This window comes from Sturnira hondurensis, unplaced genomic scaffold (assembly GCF_014824575.4).
Source record: "Sturnira hondurensis isolate 20B ecotype Veracruz unplaced genomic scaffold, ASM1482457v3 Scaffold0021795, whole genome shotgun sequence".
Lineage (NCBI taxonomy): Eukaryota > Metazoa > Chordata > Mammalia > Chiroptera > Phyllostomidae > Sturnira > Sturnira hondurensis.
The window spans coordinates 3652002-3666436 of NW_028094426.1; the positions used below are offsets into that span (position 1 = coordinate 3652002).

The following is a 14435-nucleotide window of genomic DNA, read 5'->3' on the forward strand; positions in this document are numbered from 1 at the left end:
TCAGGAATGAGAAAGTATTTATTACTGCAGATCCGACAGACGTGAGAAGGGTGTTATGGGAATGCTCTAAACAACTGCACACACATACATTCAACAGTTTAGATGAACCGGACCAACTCCTCAGAAAGCACAAAGTACCACAACTCACTCAATATTAAACAGGTAATTTGAATAGCCTTATGATGAATAAGGAAATTGAGTCTGTAATTAAAAAAACTTCCAAAATATAAATACCCAATCCCAGGAGGTTCTAACAAACATTTAAAGAAGTAATGCCACTTCTATATAACCTAGTCTAGAAAATAATTTGTTTTATGAAAGTAGTATTACCTAGATATAACAACCAAAGACAGTGCAAAAAAAAACCCCAACAAAACAAAACAAAACTGAAAACTAATATCTTTCATAAATACAGACACAAAAGTCCTTAGCAAGATATTAGCAAATAGAATTCATAACATATAAAAAATTATACACCAGAACCAGTTGGGGGTCATTCCAAGGTTCAACTCGGAAAAATCCTATCACTGTAAATCCCCATGCTAACAGGCTAAAAAAGAAACAGCACATGATCCTACTCATTCAAGCAGAAAAAAAATGACAAACTTCAACACCCATTTATGACAAAAACCCTCAGAAAAATAGGAACAGAGAACTTCCTCAACTTGACATAGATCATCTATAAAAAACACATAAAAACTACAACTAACATTAATTTTAATGATGTAAGACTGAATTCTTTCCTCTCAGATCAGAAACAAGGTCAAGAATGTCTGCACTCAACACTGTTACTCAATGTAGTCTAGCCAGTACAAAGATAAGAAAAATTAGCTAAAAACAGAGAGTTAAGAAAGGAAGCAATCAAACTTTTCCTATTTGCAGGTTACATGATTACTCAGATAGAAAATCCTAAGGAACTTGAAATTTTTTGCCAAACTTATTAGTTATTCACTTATTCACTTATTAGTGAATTCAGCAAAGTAGTAGGACATAAGATAAACATGCAAAAATTAATTATATTCATGTATATTAGCAATAAAAAGCTGGATACCAAAATTGAAAATATAGTACCATTTATGGTCACTCAAAAAAATCAAAGACTTAGGTATAAATTTAATACAATGTATATATGACTTGTATGATGAAAGCCACATAATACTGATGAAGATCTAAATACATAAATATGTAGTTTTCATGGGTTGGAAGGTTCAGCATAGCAAAGATTTCACTTCTCCCCAAACTGATATACAGGTTTAGTACAGTTGCTATCAAAATTCCAGCAAGATGTTTTTTTGTAGATTTAGGCAAGATTATTCTAAATTTGTATGGGAAAGCAGAGGAATAAAGTGGGAGAAATCAATCTACCCAACTTCAAGATTTATTGTACAGCTACATTCATCAAGACTGTGTGACGTATGATATTGGAGCAATTAGACACCCATCAGCAAAAGCCAGGCTTGACTACAGTTTTACTTCTTATATAACAATGAACTCAAAATATGTCATGAACCTAACTGTGAAACTTAAAGCTATAAAACTTTTATGAATAAAATAGAAAATATTTAAGATCTTGAGCTAGGCAAAACATCTTTGTCATTGTACCAAAAGCATTATCCTTGAAAGGAAACAAATAATTAATTGGACTTTATCAAAATTGAAAACTTTATCAATTTAAAAACTTTATAAAAATTAAACACTTTTTAGAAGGTTGAGAAGACAAGCTATAGACTGGGAGTAACTATGTGCAAACCATGTATTTGACAGAAGACTAGTGTAAAGAATATAAACTTTCTTTAAATGGAACCTAATCAACAAAACAAACAAGCAAACAAACTATAACCAGAGACACTGAAATGAAGAACAGTCTGACAGTAACCAGAGGGGAGGTGGGAGGGGATAACAGGGAGAGGGGGGAAGGCATTTCAGGAACAACTATAAATGACACATGGGCAAAACCAAGCAGGGGTGGAATTAGGGGAGGGAGGTAAGTAGGCTGGAGTGGGGAGGAGTGGTGGGGAGTAAATGCAGACAACTGTACTTGAACAACAATAAAATAATTTACACAATAAAAAGTGAGAAAACTGAACCAAGAAAAAAAAAGAATATAAACTTTAAAAACTCTATAGTAAAACAATAAATCCAATAGAAAATAAACAAAAGGCATGAAGGAATATATCCTCAGAGAGGATGCTATAGATATGAAATAAGTACACGAGAAGAAATTTGACATCCATTCATTATTATAGAACAGCAGAATAGCTAAAATGAGACATAGTGATACCACCAAACTCTGGCAAGGATATGCAGAAACTGGCTCACTTAAGCATTGCTGGGGAGGAGGGCATGTAAAATGGTACAGCCATTCTGCAAGACAGTTAGGCAGGTCTTTAAAGAAAACATAACATACTACTACCACACAGCCCAGAAATTGCACTTCTTGGTATTTACCCCAGATAAATTACACTTGTACACAAAAACCTGTATATGAATGTCTGTAACAGTTTTGTTCATCGTAACTCCAAACTGGAAATATCGAAGTGTCCGTCAGTGAGTGACTGGTTAAACAATTCATACCATAAAACATGACTCAGCAATCAAAATGAGCGAACTATCCATACACTCACCAACCTGGAGGAATATCCAGATCCTCAGGTTGAATGTATTATTTCATTTTTATAATCTTGAAATGACAGTTATAGAAATTGTTAAGAGATTAATGGCTTCCAGGCTTTCTTAAATTTTATTGTTCAGTTTCAGTTTACATTGAATATTATTTTGTGTTAGTTTTGGGTATACAGCACGGTGGTTAGACAATTATACTTTACAAAATGTCCACTGAATATTTCCAAGTACACGCTTGGCACTGTACATAGTTAGCACAGTATTATTGGACTGTATTCATGGTGCTGTACTTTATATCCCCTTGACGGTTTTGTAACTACCAATTTGTACTTTTTTATCCCTTCCCCCTTTTCACCCAGGCCCCCAGAAAAGGGGAGATGGGTAAGAGAGAATTGGGCATCGCTATAAAAAGGCAACATGAAGGATACTTATGGTGAGGGGAATGTTCCGTGTCTTGACTCTATCAGTGTCATTGTCTTGGTTTTGATCTGGTACTATAGCTTTGCAAGATATTACATCTTGGGGAAAGTGGATAAAGATACACAGAATCTCTCTGTATTAGTATCTCATAACTGCATATGAATCTACAGTGATCTCAAACAAAAATGCTTAGTTAGAGTAGAAGCCTCTATTAGGTTTTAGATTAAAGTCCAAAGCCTTCCTGTGGCCCTTTCCGACCGCATTCATTCCCTACTAATTCCTCACACACCCCATGCTGCATGCAGCCACGGGGGTCTCTTACTGCTCGTGGACATGCTTGGCGAGCTCTCACTGCAGAGCCTTGATGCAGCAGTGCTCCCGTATCCACAGGGATGCATCCCACCCCCCCAGTGAAGGCCTGAAACCAAACCCTGTACATGCTATGCCTTTCCATGTATAAAGTTTTATTTATTAATTAAGCACAGTAAGAGATTAACAACAAAAACTCATGACAAAAATAGAACAGTTCTAACAATAGACTGTACCAAAAGTCTGGGACTGTTCTAGTTCTCTCTCTCAAAACATGTTATTGCACTTTACTTATCCTTCTGATGTGGGATGATACAGTGCCTGCGTGATGAGATAAAGTGAGGTGCTCAGGACAGCATGCAAGTTAAAACTAATGAATTATTTCTGAAAATTTTCATTAAGTATTTTGGGGCTGCAGGTCACTGAGACCGGGTGGGTAGCGAAACCTTGGATGGAGGGCACTGCTGTTCTTGCCATTCCCTCCTCCGCTGGGAAAGCTCCTTCCTCTGGCTCTGCCCAATTGCCCTGATCCTGCTTAAATGTCACCTTGAAAGCGCTCTCGAGAGTAGCGCCCTTGACAGTCTGTGCCCTCACCTGGATTTGTTTTTCTTCTTTCATAGAAATGGATTTAATGTTTTTTATAATTTCAAATTTCTAGGAACCTTCAGTTTCCTACTATGTCTTGTCCTTTCTGTGTGTTCTATGATTTGGAGCATTTGATTTCAAAAGCAACATGGTGTTACCTCAAAAAATCGAAAAATGGAACTGCCTTATGACCCAGTGATTCCACCTCTGGGAATATATCTGAAAAACCCCAAAACACTAATTCAGAAGAATACCTGCATCCCTATGTTCATTGCAGCATTATTTACAATAGCCAAGATTTGTGAGCAGCCAAAGTCCCCATCAGTAGATGAGTGAATGAGAAAGCTGTGGTACATTTATACAATGGGAAATTACTCACCATAGAAAAGGAGGACATCTTACTCTTGGCAACAGCATGGATGGACCTGGAGAGTATTATTGTAGGTGAAATAAGTCAGTCAGAGAAACACAGTACCACACGATTTCACTTATATGTGGAATCTAATGAACAGAATAAACTAACAAGCAAAATAGAGACAGACTCATAGATACTGAGAACAGACTATCAGCTGTCAGAGAGATTAGGGGTTGGGGGAAATAATCATCATTATTTCTTCCAATGATGCCTGGATGAAAAAGGTAAAGGGATTAAGTAAAAACAAAACAAAACAAAACAAAACCCCCTCATAGACACAGTAGTATGGTGATTACCAGAGGAAAGGAGGGTTGGGAGAGGTAAAAGGGGAATAAATAGTGATGGAAGGAGACTGGACTTTGCGTGATGAACACACAATACCATATACAGATAATGTATTATAGGATTGTACACCTAAAACCATGTCATTTTATTAACCAATATTTCTCAGTATACGCATTAAAAATAAAAACAATGAAACGAAAAAGAGACCTTAAGAAAAGTTCATTCTATTTTCTTTTTTTCTACTCTTGGCTCCTTACCTGTCTAGGTAGAATTTAAGGATTCTGTAGTACTGCAGATGCTCCGTATTCTGTTGTGTTCAGCTTATCACCATCTACTGGTATTTCCCCATATAACTAAATTTTTAAAAGAGTTAGGCTTGATTCCACATGCCATGAATCTGCCTCTAAATGACTTATCTCTTAATTTTCTTACAGGTTTTTTAATCAGTCCACAGTCTAAAGACCTATTTCAAGAGGATCCTCAGAAGTCCTGGATAAGCCTCCTCACATGTGGCAGGTAGGTCTTTGTTTAGGCGTCGAGTGTGCAAGAAATGTAACTTTATTCTTTTGTAGACAAATATAAATTATATTTACATTCTCCACATTTAGATTCTTCCTCTAACCATGTGGCAACATTGTGAGATTGCTGACTTCTAGACGTATGTATGGGGTAGCAAGCTTTTGAGGGATGCTCTACCTGTTCCTTGGCTGAATGAAGAAAGAAGCACAATTAAAGGAAATGAAATAAAATATTGCAAATGTCATATTCCTTTATGGTTAAAAAAATTGCCTGTCCTCTTTTGAGTACTTACCATGTGATTTTTAATTTTTATAATAGTCCTGAATCTTTTTTTAATTGTTTCTTTTTTTAAAAGATTTTATTTATTTATTTTTAGAGGGGAAGGGAAGGAGAGAAGGAGAGAAAGAGAGAAGTAGAGAAATATCAATGTATGGTTGCCTCTCGTGAGTCCCCTGCTGGGAACTGGCCTGCAACCCAGGCATGTGCCCTGACTGGGAATCGAACTGCGATCGTGTGGTTTGCAGGCCTGCGCTCAATCCACTGAGCTACGCCAGCCAGGGCGAGTCCTGAATCTTTTATGTTAAAAATTTGACATACGAGGAAACCAGACGTCTTTGCTAGAACCACCATAACAAAACACCATAAACAGGGTGTCTTAAACAACAGAAATTTATTGTCTTGCAGTTCTGGAGAACAGACATCTGAAATGGGGTGTCAAAGGGTTGGTTCCTTCTGGGGGCTGTGAGAACCCACCCCAGCCCTTTTTTTAGGCTTGTGGATGGCATTTTCTCTGAGTCTATACATCATCTTCCTTCTGTGAGTGTCTGTCTCCATCTCCAAATTTCTTTTTTCCTTTTTAAAAGAAGGATGCCATACTGGATTAGGTCTCATATCAATGATCTTTTCTTAGCTAATTGTATATGCAATGAACTATTTTCAAATATTCATTCTGAGATATTGGGTGTTAACACTTCAAAATATGAATTTTGGGAGGATACGTTTCAAATGATAATGCCAGGGTTGAAAGAGGCTCACTGGCTTCCTTGTCACACAGACCTTGAAATGCCATTGCTGGGATTCTGCAGCACAACTGGGTGACTTTTAAGGGCTTGTGTTCTTTCTGCTCCACACACTTCATCCCAGGAGACTTTTGAATGCAATGAGAAGAATGCTGTGTTTCCTTTAAACAACCAAGCCAGGGTGAGTGAGGCATGGGTCCACTTAGGAAAGGAACTCTGACTTAGTTATAGATTGTGCCATTGCGTCAACTCAGACTAACTCTCCTGACACAAAGGAGAAATAGGAACTTGTTTGGGGAGAGCTCCAATCTAATACCGTTGTGCACCATTATCCCATCCGCTAGAACTAGTGGTATAGATTATGCCAGGAAACACGCAGGTCTGAAACTAGTAAAATGGTGTCAACTTGAGGTTGGTGGTGTTATTTCTATGTCCTGTGGTTTGCATTTTGGGTGCTTTTGACTTGTATTCATATCTCCATATGCCGTATGTATGTGGTCTGCTTCACGTATGGCATATTTAAACAGTGTGTTGTAAACCAACATTTTTAAATCATGCAAAAGGAAAAGGGGAAATTCTCTGCTATAAAGTTCCTGCAAGCATTGACTGGATAATGATAATGATAGCTCTACTAAAAAAGAATAATATATATTCAACTTTGATGAGGATTGTGTTTAGGAGAATTATCAGATTATTTTGGATATTTTCCCTTTTAAAACAATTTTTATTGCATCCGAGGGGGAGATAGAAATTACAAGTGATTCAGAAAAGTGGATTTGTGCATATGAACATAATTTGAGTCTTATGGTATTCATCTGTTTTATTCCAGATGGCAAAAAAATTATTATTTTTTTCAGTTAGTGCCTGAAATATATACCTACAGAAATAAGTCCGTTACAAGATTGTTTTTTGCCAAAATTCTAATAGATGCACATTTACCAAGAAATATGTATACTGAGAAATATTTAAGAAAAATACACTTTAATGAAGCTGCACTAATGATATTTATTTACCTAATTGTGTACAGGGATCTAAACATGATATCAAGTAAAGAAGACTGTTGGCAATGGAAATAAGCCTAGCACAGGTGTGCAGAGTTTTGAGAATTAGATAGCAGATCTAATGAAAATCAGAGTAAGCCTCAAAGAAATATTTCATTGTAAATTAGATTTCCCATTATAAACAAATATAGCCATGTAACAAAAAATATTTTTAAACAAGAGTAAAAAGTTGCTAACAAAACCAAGTAAAAGCAGTAAAACTAACTTCTTGGTATGTTTTTCTCTCCTTTTTTATTCATTTGTTTGGTTGAGGATTTCTGAGCACTTACTTAATGCAGACACTTGGGAAATAAGGAGGGCTAGGACAAGGTTTCTGCCCTGGAGGAACTTTTAAACGATCAGGGGAGATAGACAGTGAATGAGTCCTTGTAATAGGTGATGAGCGCAGTACTGGAGGCCTGTGAGCCAGAGTCTGCTGTCAACTCTTGTTAGGTCCGGGAAAGCTTTATTAGGTAAGTTGAGATAGAAACATGTGAAGAAATCTGTTAGCCAGAAAAGAGAAGAAAATACATTTTAGTTTGAGGAGAGAACATCTGCTAAGGTATGGGAGGATTGAAATAGCATCCTACGGGAACTGTAAATAATGTAGCATGTCTGTGAGGACCGAAAATGAGGTTGGAGTAGTAGGTGGAGGTGGTATCATGGAGGGATTAGTGCCAATTATCCTACTGGCAAGAACGTTTTCAAGTAGGGAAGGAATATGTTTAGAATTTTATTTCAGAAAAATTAATCTTTAGCAATGTGATTGGCTGGATGGCTTAGAAATTACAGACTTTAGGAACTAAGGTTTTTTTTTTTTTTTTGGTAAGGAGCCAGATAGATGATAGATAGATAGATAGATAGATAGATAGATAGATATCTGGCTATCTATCTCTAATATATATGTACCAAGAAGCTATAATAAAGGTTAAATAAATGATGCTTGGCTTGCATCAGCCTCTAACAGTATTTGATGGGGACTCTAAAATGTGTTCTCATGGTCATTAGCTTTTATAAAATTTGAAAAAAAGGGAAGTCATTAACTGCCATCAGCTGAGAGTACCTTTGCTTTCTCTACTCCTATCTCTCTGTTATGTTTCTCTCAATGTTGGCACTGGTGACACATTTTGTATTTGCGGTTTTATCTTCTTTTTCTTTGAAAGGATCCCCAAATTGCATACGCTTAGGCCTCACTTTGCAGATCCATCCCCAAGATGGTACTGCGACAATCCAGAGGAGAAATGACAAGTCTTAAACCAAGATAGTAACTGTAGAGCTGAAAAAAAATGTGGAAGACTAAGGGGGAGGAATTATTGGCTGTGCTGTTGTGAGGGAGAGGATATTTCCAAGATTTCTTACTCCTATAGCTTGGTGAATGGTAGGGCTGATAACAGAAAAAAAAAAAAAACAAAGTGGCAGAGGCAGGTCACTATTGTAACTAACAGTTTATTGAACATCTTTGTGTGTAGGTTTTATATTTTTGAATTTACAAAAGTGGATTTGCTGTATCACAGTGTATATATATTTTAATGGATTTTGTTATCTATAACCAAATTGCTTTCCAGGTAGATTATGCCATTTAACACTGCTACAATTAATGCATAAATGAGTTTTCTTGTCTACTCCCACTAGCATTGGGCATTATAATTTTTAAACTCAATTACTGGGCAAAATCAGTACCTCCTTTTCATTTTATTACTCTCCTGGTAATGATTGAGGAAGCATTAGAAGATAGTTGTAAATCTTTTATGTAAGTAGTTATGTCATACAGTCCAAATGTATGCATATATACATATATTATAAAAGTTAGAAATAGGTGGAGCTAAGACCATTTTTTAGATTAGATAGTTTTAGATCAAGTATTAGCAATGTTTTTCTGATAGAGACCAGATATAAATATTCATGCTCTGTAGGCTAGGAGATAAAACTGAGGCTTTGTGTAAATTACTTTAAGAGGGAAAATTTTTTCCACAAAATTTTTATTGACATAGTTCAAAATGTAATAATAATAATTGAGTAAATTTGTCATTTGCCATAATAGAAGTCTAATAATGAGAAACATTGAATTCTTTTTGTGGGGGAGACATTTCACTTAATTGTAGTTCAAAGTTAATGTTCTGTGTCCTCAAAGTGATTGTAAATGTTAATTCATTAAGCCGTTCCTTTTTCACAAGCGGTGAGCTGGATCTGGATTGCAGGACATACTGTGCCAACCTGTGTTTTCGACAATGACATTTAAAAGTCATTTTCTTCATTAGGCTTTGTTAAGCGTTTTATTTGATAGTAAGTTTCAGTTCTCCCATATACTTTGTTTTAACCCCTGGTAGTTCCAACTTGTAAAACAGCAAAATGCACGTGTGTGTGTGTGTGTGTGTGTGTGTGTTGTGTGTGTGTGGGGCATGGGTGGCTTTACTTTCCATTGCCAGTGGTATTTTGGGAGATAGCTGGGGTAACAACACTATTGCAATAAAGCATTTTGTCTATTTAGGTTAATAGACCAGAGAAGTGAAACAGGAAACTAGACTTGGCAAGTCCAAATTTGGTCTGTTGGAGTACCTATTGGAAGGACTTTGAAGAATCCCTGTTGTTGACTTTGAGTTGGCTATAATTGGTTCTGTTCATTAACATCTGTTTCTACAAACTTTGGGAGGTTCGTGCTTTGGTTATAGCTTTGCTGTTGCTCAGCAACATTTCAAAATGTCTTAATTCTTCCTTAACCTTCCCTCTCAAACTTACAAAATATATTTTATAATTCATGTTTCACTTGCAAGGCCACCCAGTTCCTATGGTTTCCAGAAAGAAGAGAAAGAGGAACAAGGAAAATAAAAAAATAGAAAGATATGGAAATTTAAAAAGCTAATAAACAGGTCATGTCACCTGCTTGGGAGACTGGGCCATATGTGTCAATAGTTTCAACTGGAATTTAATTCCTAAATCCAAGACCAATTTTTCCTTTAAACGCTTACCGAATGATTTGGGGAATCTATTAAAACTTGGGTAAATTCAGCTACTTTCATGAGTATGCTGAATTATGGGTTAGGTTTCTTTTTTTAATACTTATTTCATCTTTAATATAAAGTGGTAAACATCTATTCACACAAAGCAAGTGCGTATAACAAAAGTCCCAGCGTGCTTTTGAGTCATGGCTGGATTTCCTGCGAGCTGTCAGTTGGATGGGAAGTTTTTAGTCAGTACGGCACAAAGAATTGGTGTCTTTCTAATGCATAATCAAATGTAATTCAAATGAATAAGCTAAATATAAAACCTTGTTTCAAAAATATAAAAAATGCTTACGTTACTGGTATGTAGAATATTTGACTTAATATTTTGTTTAGTTGACAAATATGCTATACCCATGTATACAACAACCATAGCTATATATAATTTTCAGAGATAATGTGCTATTAGATTGTAATTTCTGTCTGAGAGATGTCACAGGAGAAAAATCCCTCAAAAATAACTTTGGAATTCCTTTCTTCTCTCATTTATTTCCATGGCTCTTTGGAAAGCGGGGTCCCACATGCACATTTCCATGGTTTTTCTGCCTGTGACTCACTCAGACCGCTCTTCTCAATCATTATCTTGGTTTTATTTAGCTGCTAAAATGTATGGCAATTTATTTATTTATTTATTTATTTATTTTTAAAGATTTTATTTATTTATCTTTAGAGAGGAAGAGAAGGAGAGAAGGAGAGAAATATCAATGTATAGTTGCCTGTCGTGAGTCCCCTGCTGGGAACTGGCCTGCAACCCAGGCATGTGCCCTGACTGGGAATCGAACTGCGATCGTGTGGTTCGCAGGCCCGAGCTCAATCTACTGAGCTACACCAGCCAGGGCTTGGCAATTTAAAAAAATATTTAATTTGACCTTTTGTTTATACTTCAGATACTGAAATTCTGTTTTTTCCTTTTTAGAAAATTAGTACTAACAGTTTTCTAATTTCAAGACCAGAGTTTGCTCCCAACATCATTCTTTTTTTTATTTTTCACTGAATTCTCCATTTATTGTGAATTACCAATTGGAATCACTGTATCTTAAAATAAATCATTTTAATAGATACTGATAAGCACGGTTATTGACAAATATATGATATTTGTTATTAAAAATTGTTCAACTAGAAAAGGAGTAAATCATTTTATCCGGGGTAAAAGTAAGCTTTAGAGTCCTTCTGTGTTTTCCAGGTTTGGGGAGAAGCTGTAGGTAGTATGTTCAATCAATCACATACTTTGTAAAATTTGCTAAGTGAGCTATTTAAAAAAAATTAATTGCAATCATTTATGACCACTGCCTCTTCCTTAACCTTTACCCATTCCTTTTCTCTTTTGTACTGGCTTTGGAGAAGCTATAGGTTTGTTTTGGTGTGTGTGGGGAAATATTTTACCAAAGGGCGAGTCCAACCGGGGATATGGTGATTTTAAATTAAGTGGGATATAGTTGTGTTGTTTGCAGACACTTGTATGTTTAGCAATGTACTGATGGCTTTGCACTTTGCCAATTCACTAGAGCACTGTGACACGCAGGTCAGGAACCAGAGGCCATAATGTCCTATGGACATACCCTCCAGATACCTGATACCTGGAGAGAGGTGTGATCAGAGAGCTAAGTAATATGAAAAGTATGCTTTTTCCCAGATTTTGTGATGTTTGTGATATGTCTGAGAATTTTAAAGTAGTAACTTATTACATTTTTTCACTGAGTAAATATTTACTTTCATGTTAAATTAAAAATTTTAATTTGTGTTCTTATTCTAATAGTACATAAGCTTTGGGTTTCCACAAAACCTGGATCCACAGAATTAATACTTATTAAATATTTAGATATTATTCAAGGTAAAGGTCATTGTTAACCTAGCATAGAGCCTCATATATAATTGTCACTTGTTATGTGTTTGGAATTGAATGCATTTCCATAACAATATTTAGTTATTTCTTCCAATGATGACTGGTGCTTTGTATGGACATTAATATTTGTAAGCTGTAGGGAAGAAGGATTTGCTACCTTGTCCGGGTCTTGAGGTGATGAAATCATTTATTTTACGAAGCACTTTCTTATGAGTGAAAAACTGCTAAAAGTCCTTCATTTAACCATAGGTTTGATATATGGAAATATTATTCACTTTATCATTTACCTGAACTACCTATTCTGGTTTAACTTGTCAAAGTGGGGGGTGGAAAAGGAAGGAAGAAGGAAGAAGACAGGGAAGGGGAGGAGGAAGGGAGGGAAAGAGAAAGCCTCGTACGTCAGAAGAACTTCTGGTCAAAATGGACTTGAATGTTGCAATGGAAGAGGACAGTCTCGCTCAGGTGCCTCCAGTTCCGAAAGGTGGCCAGGACACAGCGAGTCATTGGCCTCCCTAGGAAGGTAATAGCAACGTTCTGTTAAGGTTCTCTTCTCTGTGCATAAGTCCTTCCAAAGGGTAAGTTTCAAACAAAATTTGGTATAACTAGTACATTTGTTTTAGTGGTACCTACCTGTGTTTTAAATAACTCATCACAGGGCAGCACTTACAATGTTTCAAGGAATGAAGCCCAACATCCTTCTTCGGTAAATCCATTTTACATTTCACATTTTAACTACCAGCACAAAAATGCTCTTTTGCAAGCATCTCTCTGCTTACCTATTTTCCACTTGAACCTGGAGACTTAAACATAATCTGCATACATGCAGACAAACCCTTTTTAAAGCATCCGTTTGGGCATACAAATGGACAGGAGTTCACAAAGATGCATTCAGGGATGACTGTTCCTACAGCGCTCACCTGATTGCTTCGAGGAGTGTGGATGAATGACTTGGAAAGTGTTAGCTGGAGGAAGCCTGAGTGTGGATATGTGACCGAGTGGGGGCTGCTGCCGTGCCGGCACCAGCAGGGTTAACCAGCCTTGCCAGCATGAACAATGGAAACAGGGCAGCTCTAAATGAAATGAGCTGAATATTTCATTCGGCCACTCAGCTGCCTGCTCCAATTGCCTCTTTTACTAAAATAAGAGCTTAATCTAAAGTGACAACAACATCAGTTTCTGTGTGCTCCAGTCACACTGAACATGATTTCCTTAACATAAACACTATTTACATGGACCGTCTGGATATAGCAGGGAATCAGGAGCGTGCCCAGCTAAGACACAGGGTACAATGAAGGACAAGGAGCAGGCAGCTGAGAATTAACATCAGCAAATGAAAGCCTGACCCTCAGAGGGCATGTTCCTGATACGTTTTAAAATGAGAGAGCATTGCACCAGTAACCTTAGCCTTTGTAAAGACTACGCCATTTAAAATAAAATAGCACCTTTTCAGTTTAGACACTTAACCAAATGCATTATGTCTGACCCATTTTCTAACTTACATGACACAAGAGGATGGATCCCTTGCTGCAATTATTAGAATCTTTCAAACAATTGCAACCAATAACCTGCCTCTCCAGACTCCTTCCCATAGCAGTCTGTGCTTCTTTGAGATAAAGAGGGCATTTCGTGCAGTGTGGCAGGCCAGACAGAGACATCAGGGGAGTGGGAGAGAAGATGTGACACTTGAACTGCAGGCTTTGATGTCAGTGCTTGTGGTACCCAGGAAGTCCCTGTTTGAAAGCTGTTTTCAGCTTGAGAGTTCTGGAAGATTAGAAGCAGAAGTGTGTCAAGGCATCAGCCTGTCAGAGTCCGCAAAATGACCAAAGTGACTCTTTTCCAGTGCCCCAGAATAGGTAATGAGGGAGATGGCAACCCTAAATATGCACGATTGATGGCTCATTTGCACAAGGAGGGTGCTGTAGTATTATTTTCAGTGTGCTGGTCACCTGCTATGGACTTTCAGGGTCACAAAATGAGGAAACATTGAACTTAATCCTATTAGAATTGTTGACAGTTAATAGGGTTTAGTGTGGTTTTTTTTTCCCCAGTAGCTTTATAGATAAGGAAAGTAAGGCACAGAGAAGTGGCTCACACATCTTGAAGTCACGCAGCAAATCAGGGAGCAATGGGAAAAGATGTTTTTGCCAATTGTTTCTACTTCCTTCAAGTCACCATTAATTATCTCATTTCTAAAATGGCTCTTCTGTTAAAACTTCCCTTGATTGAGCTTTTAGAAAGTCAATACCCAGCACTGATTTGTGGCTTCTAGGCTCCGAAGGCCTGCGGCTGCTGACAAAATGGTAGCTCTTTTTAAAATTTAGCTCTGTGTTATGCGGTCTCTTCTTCCAGGCTCTGGGCCTGAGTGAATGCCCCTGCCCA

General features: G+C 37.0%; 1 protein-coding gene across 1 annotated transcript in view; it reads left to right on the plus strand.

Annotated features, from left to right (window-relative positions):
- The window catches only part of SOX5 (SRY-box transcription factor 5), a 929721-nt gene that overhangs the window by 138883 nt on the left and 776403 nt on the right, over positions 1 to 14435 (plus strand). Inside the window, exon 2 of the mRNA XM_037033875.1 lies at positions 5071 to 5152. The gene's annotated coding sequence lies outside the window, so the exon portion shown is untranslated. The remainder of the gene's footprint in view (positions 1 to 5070; positions 5153 to 14435) is intronic.